Source organism: Panthera uncia, assembly GCF_023721935.1.
Source record: "Panthera uncia isolate 11264 chromosome D3 unlocalized genomic scaffold, Puncia_PCG_1.0 HiC_scaffold_8, whole genome shotgun sequence".
Lineage (NCBI taxonomy): Eukaryota > Metazoa > Chordata > Mammalia > Carnivora > Felidae > Panthera > Panthera uncia.
The window spans coordinates 47,689,670-47,696,609 of record NW_026057586.1 but is presented as its reverse complement, the minus strand read 5'-3'; the positions used below and the strand labels follow the sequence as shown (position 1 = coordinate 47,696,609).

Sequence of the window (6,940 nt, the reverse complement as noted above, 5' to 3'; positions counted from 1 at the left end):
CACACGACTCAGCTGTGTGACATTCTAGAAGTGGCACACACGTTTCAGAAACAGCCTGGCTGCCTGGCCGTGCGGTAGCTCTTTTATCCCCCACATGCAAAAAATAGTCAAGGGGGTTCCCCATCCACCCAGGATCTGTAGAGTTTCCTTTTTTAAATTTGCTCTTACTTAATATTACACACAACTGAGGAGCTGCTAGGTCCAGCTATCACACAGTATGTCATATTAATAAAAGCAATACACACACAGACATTATTTTACCTAAACACACTATAAAACCAAGTGAATTCTAGGGCATGCCTTGCCCCCAGTATTTTATTTTTAAAATACTATTGGATATGCATAGCAGTTGTGGTTTTTTGTTTGTTTTTCTTTGTTTTTTTGTTTTTTTTTTTTCTTTTTTTGACAGATCCTGCCGCGGGTTTATTTGTAAAAGTAGCACAGGCGGCTGATAGAAGGCCAGGCATCACACCAGTCCTGCCACCCTGGCAGACAGAAGGCTCTACACCGGAGCCTCTGTGGGGGCCCAGGCACTTTGGGGAACCTGAGCCGCAGCAGGGGCTGGAGCCGGAGTTTCAGCTGCAGCCTGGGCCTTGGTTTGAGCCTAGGCCTTGGCCTTTGGCCGGCAGAGTCTGAGATCTTGGCAGTGCAGGCACAAGCACGTTTCCCAAGCTTGGGGTGAGCGATGTAGGCAAGTCGATTGATTGAGCTTGCAGCTGCCACTGTTTGGGATCTTGGGCTCGACAAGGGCCTTGATAGCCTTGGTACGTGCACTCATGAACTCGGCGTTGTTGGCCTGCATCTTCTTCAGGCCCCTCTTGTCGTGCTTCCAGGCAAAGTGTATTCCTCAGGAACTTGGAGTCTACCCCCTTAAGATATTTCATACCTTTGGGTTTTTTCAATTTTTTTTTCACATTTATTTATTTTTGAGAGGGGTGGGGAGAGGCAGAGAGAGGGAGACAGAGGATCCAAAACAGGCTCTGTGCTGTGAACGCAGACCCCAACGTGGGGCTCCAACTCCCACACCACGAGATCATGACCTGAGCTGAAATCAAGAGTCAGCCGATTAACCGACTGAATCACCCAGGTGCCCCCAAGAGAGATTCATACCTTTGTGACCATCGTTTCTTGATGCCATTTCTGTGCCATTTTTGTGACTGGTTGTGCCTGGTGTGTTTCTTGGACTTGTCCATGCCTGCACCAAAGCCCAAGGCTCCCATTAGCAGTTTTAATATAGGAGTGTTTCGACTCAAATGTTAGCTTGAAGAGATCAGATATTGTTTTGTGCAAAGCTTTTAAATCACAAAAAAATAGTTATGAAATGGCAATAACATATCAGTCTTTTCTCATTACCTTTAAATTGTTTCATATTACTCTAAAATACTGCATATAGTAGCCTGCTTGCTTCTTTCCCTCGTGTTTATATTGTACTTATTATCATGTGTTCTTTCCGAAGTCAACTGCCCTCTTCGCCTGTCTGAACCCTGACCACCGTCAGCCTCTGCATTCTCCAACTAGCCCCTTTCTGTGTTTGACCACACTGGTCTTTGAAGCAGGGCTGGGCCAACAAGCCCCTCTAGCCCTTCTTAGCTCTAGTACAATATTACATTCCTTAGATTCTTAGGTATCATGCATGCTGCATTGTAATGCACTTTTTTGGAGCCGGGGTAGTAAATGCTTGATACATCCATGTTCTCCACAGAATTTAAGAAAAAGCTGATGCAAAATGGGAGCTTTAGAAACATGTGTTGATTAAATAATCCATAAGGGGGGGAAAAGAGTTCACGTGTAGCTTTGACTTTCACAACTAAATAAACAGTGGTTCCCGCGTTTGTCTGTGAACAGGTGAAGATCTGGATGCAAATTATCCCTTGAGGGGGTTTACTAAGAATAGTAACATTCCCAAGCTGGTGTGGGGGGTGGGAGGTGGAGGGGCTACCACAATAGGACCTGAGAATCCAAATTTTTAAGAAACAGCACAACTAACCTTGAAATGCAATGAAAAAAAAAAAAAAAAAACTCCTTGCTAGTTGCTGACCCAAGGTGTATTTACATTTCCTTTACTAAAAACTTATTTTCTACAGGGCATAATGTACCCAGCTACAAACTACATTTCCCAGACTCCCTTGCATCTAGAGTGGCTATCAGACAACCATGACCAGTAGGATGTAAGCAGAGGTCAGTGGGTGTGATCCTCCGGGAAAACTCTTCAAAGATGATCGAACTCAGCCAACACTGGCTCTTTGCTTTTCACATTTCCCCTTCTTCCTGCCTGGGGACTGCAGACCCTGTGTTAGAGGTAAGCATCCATCCTGCAGCCATCACATGATGAGCATGAGGACAAAAGCCACACAGTGAGAGCATGAATAGCTAAGTGGAGAGAAAGAAGGAACGTAGATCTCCAAAGCATCTTGGAACCTTAGTACTGGGCCCGGATTGCTTACTTCTAGATTTCTTTTTCCTTTAGAAAATCAGTGCTATTTGGGTAAGCTACTATAAGTTGGGTTTTCTGTTACTTGCAGGCAAATGGCAAATGCAATTCCAACTGATACAAGCACTGTATATTCAGAACATTAAGACCCTATGTAGGGACCTGTGTGAAAGAATAACCTGGAGTCCATTACACAAGCTGTAATTCACAAAAACCTGGAAGAGCTGAAAGATAAATAGACACACAGTCTCTTCTGTCAACAACAACACAAAGCAATTAAGAGCTCCAGAAAAACAAACAAAAAACCGTATGACAAAGTCAGCTTTTGTTGAAGCAAACAAAAACGTGCCATGAGTTTTCGAGCAAATGGTGGAGAATTTTGACCTTGATATTTGGGATACTCTTTTTAAGAGGTCAAGTTTAGGGAACCAAAATTACATTTACTTTTTTTATAGACCCAATAATTCCACAGGGTTCTATGGTGAATATCATGATATTTAAAAAAATAATGATAGCATTTTAAAACGATTACTTTTCAACATTTAGATATAATCCATAGACAAGGCATTGAATTTATATTTATAGAATGTAAATGCCCTAAACTTAAGTTTGGACTAGTGAGTGGGAAGCAGAGAAGAGGGGTTGGTACAGGTGCCCTCATCTCTGCATATGATGTAGTATAGAGTCACTGGAAACTTGCTAACACTGGTGGATTGAAAACGGAGGCCTAGATATATGAAGTTATGTGAGTAAATACTAGAAGAATTAAAAATGATATAAGCAACAAAAATTGAGAAGTATTGGGGAAGAGAACAAACAGATCAATGTGCTAAATTCCTCATCTTTTCATAGCAGAGCAACATGTACTACCTGAAGCTCATAAAACAAGGTAAATGTACGAGAGGTAATAGTGTTATCGTCAGAGCTAAAAGAGACGTTGGTAACAGTGGCTTCCTCTGGGTTGAGGCCTTGAGGATTTGGGGGAGGTGGGAGAAGAGAGATTTTTTGCACTTCATATCTTTCTGTACTAAAATTATATTGACCTCCACGTGTACATTCTTTTCATAATTACAATATAGCATGTTTTTGTTTATTTTTAAAAACTTTTGATTCTGACAACCACCTGGTTTGTGGAGTCATTGAACTAGACCATCTTGGGAAATACCTTTGAGCTCAAACACCCTTGTGAACTTTTACTCCAATACAGTCATGGGAAGGGATGAGCAAAGAGGCCTCTTTCCATGGGGCTCAATGTAAAACACAGGCATTTAGAAAACTTTTGCTCTAATTATCTTCCCAAAAAACCCTAAATGCAGTTAAAAGAACAATGTTTTGAGATTGTTTAATGAATCATTAAAAAACTAAAACTTTTTATTCCTAATAAAAGTAAAATTCAAATGTAAAACATTTGGATTATTTTGATTTGTATATAAACTTTTATTTTTCTCTGAAAATCAAATCTAGAGCTGACAGAAAGTGTGGCAGCAATAAAAATACACCAAAAAGAGGTATATGGCTTTGCACTCTTTTGTCGATTTAATGTTTAAAGAGCAGAAATAAGAACTATGAACATAAATAATTGGACTGAAGAAGGAAACATCTGCATAAATAACAAAGGAAGTCCACAGAAAGAACCTGCTGGTAAACAAAGTAATTTATCAGGCTGGATGGGGATACAATGGAAAGAAAATTGTCACCTAATTCTAATTCTGGTCTGTCATTTATGGTGATTCCCAAACTGGTATCAGGTGCTTACACATTTGAGTCCTGGTAACATTTGCAAACTGAAAATTCTAGAAATGAATACTGATCCATTTTTAAGGCCTATTTTCAGAGTCTTGATGTTTACCAAGGAAAAGATAATTTTTTAAATCTGGGAAGAACAGGGAATTCTATATGGGCGTGGGGCCAACAATCAAACTGTCTTTAATGCTCAACTATACAGAAACAAGGACGTTTGTGACTGAAAGAAATGGACCACGGAGAGGCCAAGATTTGGTTTGCCCAAGGTGGTTCCAGATCCTCTGGATTCTGTGTGGCCTGCGGTGGCTCCCTAGATTCTCAGCATTTCCTGGGCCACGGCCACTGTCAGGACCACTGTGTTTGGGGACCTCTAACCCATAGCCAGGCAGATCTCAATGCTGCTTGCAGACCCAAGGCGAGGAGCACAAAAATTAAGCCTGGCTCTGTCAGAAGCAAAACTTTGCCACAGTTGTTGGAATCTCTCTGGAAAGAGGAATAAGATGCCCAGTGTTGAAAGGAAGTAACAGAAGTTTTCTGAGCGACCCTCCAACACACCGTGCGATTGCCTCCCTGCTCTTGGCCAACATTCCTGTGGGGCTCATGCTCCAAGTATGCCCCTTCATAGGGAAGGTTGGCATAGTGAAATTTGGGGGCCTCCCCAGTCTCCAAACTTTGCTTATTCTCACTTGATGGCCTACCAGCGTTTGGGCATGGGGATGGCAAGAGGGTGAGAAGCGTCCAGGATGACTCCAGCTTCTTGATTTGTGCAAATGGATGGGTGGAGGTGCCATTTACAGGGATATAGGACCCTGGGAGAGGACCCTGGTGGCAGAGGTCAGGAGTGTTGTTTTCGAGATGCTGGTTCCCAGATGCTCTGAGGCACCCTAGTGGAGGTGACTGGATGTAAGCGCTGAGAGACAGCAGCACAAAGACACGGCCCTGCTCTCGTGGATCTCGCTGTACAACGGGAACAGACTTAGTCAAATAACTACCGAGATAAATATCAACAAAGTTTCATGAGAATGAGGGAGTGATTAAAAGGTACTGAGTACTTCTGGGAAATCCATAAAATGAAAGGTTTTCATGAACATAGTGCCATGGAGCTCCCTGAGGACCTTGATGGGCGCTGCCTTGTTTACAGTGATGGGGCAGCAGCCGGGCTGGAGTGGAGAAGTGGAGGCAGAACATGACAACTCTTTGGAGAAGTGTGCTGTGACACAGAGGGAGGGGGTCTTATCTGGAGACAGAAGTGTTTCAGGAAAAGTTTTCATTTGTTTTCAGCTTGTTTGTTTTGTTTTTAAGAAGAGAGCAGCAAATTGAAAGACCATTTCTAGGAGCCAGGGTGTGAGAAGAGGTGTGACAATCAACACCTTAAGTTTTCTGAGAAAGTGAGAAATGGGATCCAAAGAAGTCCTTGGGCAGGACCGGTGTTTTTCTAACCTCATGGAGGATCGGAAGGGTGGAGGGGGCAGCAACGGTGGAGTGGACCCACTTTTCTCCATAAACAGAGGCAAGGGGTCTGCATAGGGCTGCAGGCAGGCTGAGGGGAGTGGAGAAGGCTTGGCAATATCTTTGCAGGGAAGGAGGGAGGAGAGGGCAGGGGGGAGAGCCAGGCAGGGCTGTGGGCCAGAAGCATTCCTGCTGGTGCCTGCTTCCAGGTCTTGCGGCTCCTCCTCCGGCAGTGGCAGGTACAGAGCAAGCAGGTGGAGTTCATCCAGGCTGAGGATCTGTCAGACAAGTGTGACAAGGACAGAGGAGCAAGGACGTTAAGGGTAATGGCAAAATTAGTACTGGAATGGAGGAAAATGGAATTGCAGCTGGATGAGGAGGGAAGGGAAGGAGAGGGCAACACTGGGCAGAAAAGGTAGAACATACGAGGGTCACAGGGGAGCAGCTGGAGGGATGGGTCATCCACAGGTAATGCTGATAGGTGATAGCAGGTAAGGGGTGGAAGGATCCTGGTTAGTGGATCACACAGACAAGGACAGATGTGGCCAATGGCAGGAGACTTACTGAAGCACGTTTTCCCTCTTCTCTTCCCCTTCCTTCCTTCCTTCCTTCCTTCCTTCCTTCCTTCCTTCCTCTCTCTCTCTCTCTGTGTGTGTGTGTGTGTGTGTGTTCATTAAGGAAAGGAGAGGAAGGCCCTCATCTTCTTACCATGGATCTCCCAGCCTCCTTCTCCCCCATGGTTACGGAAAAGACCAACCCCTCTGTGTGTACTCTGGGTTCTGCCGCATCTCACCTGACACTGGTACCTCGTCTTCTCTACATTCCATCTTTACCTCTCTGCTAAACCATTCTCACTCATGCAAAGATGTCTCAGTTCTTTTTAAATATGGTCCTCCAACTCTGTCTCAGAGGTACCTGGCATCTGCAGATTCCTGGGCTCCACAAGAGACTTGCAAGGTTCTTAGGCAAAGTATGCACAGCCTTGCTGCTGCTTTCATTTGAAAAACCTAACTCATGCCTACATCCTCCCACCCTGGGCCACCTCCATCCCCATTCCTCCACTCCTCTCAGAGACAAGCTTCTCCAGATCCGTTAAGGTGGGTTTGCCGGCTATCACCTCATCCTCACTTCCCATTCCCACTTCCAACCTGCTGCCTCCCAGTCTCTGCAGCGATACGTCCCATGGAAGTATCAGTGTCTTCCCTGGGGTAAAAGTGGGACACTTTTCAGCGCCCTCTCTGGCTTCTCAGCAGCCTTTGTCAAAGTGGACCCCACCCTACCTCCTGAAACAGTTCTTCACTCAGCCCCAGAGGCAAA

The 6,940-nt window shown here is 44.6% G+C and overlaps 1 pseudogene; it reads right to left on the bottom strand.

The window, feature by feature from the left end:
• Positions 1–384: 384 nt before the first annotated feature.
• LOC125914776 (60S ribosomal protein L29-like) lies at positions 385–1,193 on the bottom strand (annotated as a pseudogene).
• Between the last annotated feature and the right edge of the window lie 5,747 nt (positions 1,194–6,940).